This window comes from Plectropomus leopardus, unplaced genomic scaffold (genome assembly GCF_026936395.1).
Source record: "Plectropomus leopardus strain MGB_pleo_1.0 unplaced genomic scaffold, ASM2693639v1 Contig31, whole genome shotgun sequence".
Taxonomy (NCBI): Eukaryota; Metazoa; Chordata; class Actinopteri; order Perciformes; family Serranidae; genus Plectropomus; species Plectropomus leopardus.
Genome location: NW_028274705.1, coordinates 29,051 through 32,230, shown reverse-complemented (window position 1 = coordinate 32,230; position 3,180 = coordinate 29,051). Strand labels below are relative to the sequence as shown.

At 43.3% G+C, this 3,180-nt stretch overlaps 1 long non-coding RNA gene across 1 annotated transcript; it reads right to left on the bottom strand.

Moving 5' to 3' along the window:
- Window positions 1-245: 245 nt before the first annotated feature.
- Window positions 246-1,445, bottom strand: LOC148185421 (uncharacterized). Its single transcript, XR_015775973.1, has 3 exons — window positions 1,285-1,445; window positions 1,133-1,204; window positions 246-510 (listed from the first exon to the last, which is right to left on the bottom strand). It is a non-coding gene; the product is annotated as an uncharacterized LOC148185421 (long non-coding RNA).
- Window positions 1,446-3,180: the final 1,735 nt, after the last annotated feature.

The following is a 3,180-nucleotide window of genomic DNA, read 5'->3' as shown; positions in this document are numbered from 1 at the left end:
AAGGACTTTAGCAGACTGATCAGAATCAGAATTTACTTTATTGATCCCCAGAGGGAAATTCTTTTGTTACAAAAAGCCCCTGAATAAAAATGAAAAACAAGAAAGGTAATATACTTACTTATAGTAATATACTATAGTTAGAAGGAGCAAAAGTAGATAAATATTTCTAATTATTAACAATTACCAGTTGTCAATTTGAAACAAAGGCACACAGTTGAAAAATCCCACAGGACAGGGCGTGATTTCCAATTATAAAATATTTTTATTAAACAATTATTAAAATGAGTAACAGACTAAATAAATCATAATAATAATAGTAATAATAATAAGGATAAGGCGTGATATGAGGAGCTACCAAAAGGAAAAGGGGACAGGGCTAGGGCTTACCACGACAGCGGTAACAAAACGGGGAGGGATCCAAAAACTACACCGCACCCGTGACACAGCAAACCAAAAAGTGATAAAGGAACCACCACCAGGGGAACCGCTGCCACTCTAGGCCCTCAGCACCTGTCAAAGGAAAAGAACATCATTAAACACATGAAATCAAGGCAACTCTCACACACACCATAACCAAAATGTCAGCCACCCCAAACTCAAAAGAAACTATTCCAAATCACAAATTATCAAGATAAGGGCAAAAAGGTTTCTAAACAATAAAGCAAATATAACCCACAAACCCAATCAATAATAATTCGAAGAAAGAAATAACAAATGGAAAAGGAATAAACTCAGGTAATTAATTAAATGTCTGCCACTCTAAATTAATTAAAATCAGTCTCTAGAGGGGACGGCTCTGAGTCAAAGGGAGGGTCAAGATGCCCTCTCCTGGCTTGCGTTGGCAGCTTTTTTTCTGTCCAGGCTGTACTGCCACAGCTTTGGGCCGCAGTTAATGGGGACAGATAAAGGCGTCGAATCTGAGCGAATCAGAACGCCAAATTAAAGCGATTGGAGTCCCAAGAGTGCCAAACCAAGGGGAGTAAATACACAGAGGGGAAGAGCCAAAACAGCAACGAGGCCCACAGCGGCAAGTGACAGCCGCGCACTGCAAAATAAACTAATTAACCTAATTAGAATCTGGGCATAAAACATTACAAAAAAATAACAAAAGCTACAAATAAACATTTCCTACCGGAGGGCAGGATCAAGGCGTCACACAGCGGCGGGAAGAGGAAGCCCGCAGCCCAGACTCCACCAGCGATGGCTGGGAGAAAACAATAATCAATACACCTCACCAGACCATCGGCAGCTTAATATAAAAAGGCAGACAACTAAGTGTCCTACCCACAGAAAGCGCACCGCGCACACACAGGCCCGAGGGAGACAGCCCGGCCCCCGGTAACACCACACTGCTGGACGGAGTGAAACTGGAGTAAACACAAGGCCCATAACACTGAATAAATCGAGCAGAACAGAGCATGCGTACCTTTGTTTTGAAACCCGATCTTCTAACCAGCAAGACGCTACCACACATGGCTGCCGGCTCCGTGAAGGAGGAAAGAGGAAGCGGAAGGAAGGTGAAAGGTCCGACTGGGTCTATTTATAGGGGATCGCTTGCCAATTGTCTGCCACACTGCCCCTCACGGTGGGGAATGTGGCGCTGTCCTGCCACATTAGCAACCACCACTGATAGATGTAGGGCAGTCTGTATGCCATACGACAACTCAAAAGTCCTTGTAGAGCAGCCGAAGATAGCCAGGTCGTGGTTTGGTTGAATATCCCTGGAATAAGCTTTTGAAAGCCATTCAAAGATTGCAGTCCAGAAGTTGTGTAGAGTGGGGTAGAACCAGAAAAGGGGTGCCAATGATCCTTCCACAGAGAAACACTTGTCACACTCAGAAGACACTGACGGGAAGATGAGGTTGAGTTTTGTTTTTGAATAATGAAGTCTATGCATTACCTTGTATTGAATCAACCTGTAACAAGAATTAATAGAGCAGCAATGGACCCGAGACATTGCCTCTTCCCAGAACTCTGCCGATATCTCTTCAAATCGTGTGCCCAGGCTTCCCTAATATGATCTGAAGAAACTGAAGTAGTAAAATAATTTACAAATTTTAGTTGCTTGGAATCAGGAGGAAGCTGGAAATTCTCTAGAAAAGGATGAATGGTGGGTGAGGACTCAAACTGTGTGAGGTTTTCCTTAACGTAGTGCCTGACCTGCAGGTACCGAAAAAAATGTGAATTTGGAAGGCTGAATTTAGTTCTCAATTGCCTAAAGGAAGCAAACTGGCCGTTAATGTAAAGATCTAGAAATGTTCTAATACCCTCTCTCTCCAGATTGTAAACGCCGCATCTAATTGACCAGGTTCAAAGGAAGGATTTTGGCATATGGGCATAGATAAATGCATTACAAATTTGGCAGGCAGTTCTTATCTGATTTAATATTCGCATTGAATTGTTCAATGTAAAGTTTTGCTTAGTTATCTTATCAATATGAGAAGAGCCAAGAAAACAAAAGAGCAGGGAGAGAGAAGTTTTTGACAGTTGAGGCTTCTAAGTGCAGCCATAAAGGATTATCCACCGTTTCTGCCTGTTCAAATATTTCTAATTTTACATAAAATAAAATACATTTAAGTCACTCTGTGGTGCAGTGTGGATGGATCAGTCTGTTGATAAACTCCTGTGGCTGATCAGCACATTGTGGAGAGGGTGTGAAGTAGAGTCCAATATTTTCCAGACCTTGGACAATATTCTCCTTTCCAACATCAGTTCCTCCCTCACAACATGGCTGTAAAACCACTCTGTCCATCACAGTCAATATGCACGCATAAAATGGTAATATCACACCCACATCCTCTTCTGCTTACTCTTCTGTGCTATGACCTTTGGCGCTGGGCATGTGATGTCTTTTGCCTCGTCAGAACACCTGAATGGCCTGATTTTTTCAGATAGGTCTGCCTGTCCATGGTCAATCCAGGTGGGGCCAGGACAGGAAGACTGTCAACAGGGGGGAGAACTCCTGGGTTGCGCAGTAGCTGAAACTCAACAGGCTCTGCATCACTGTGAGTCCTAGCAAGCGCCACACCTGGTCTGCTGGCATCAAAGCTGTGACAGACTATAACAGTGGTCGGCAACTGGCGGCCCGCGGGCCAAATTTGGCCCGCCGCCAATAATATCTGGCCCACCAGATGACATTGATTAAAAAAAAAAAAAACCTGATATATGTATTTGCTATCA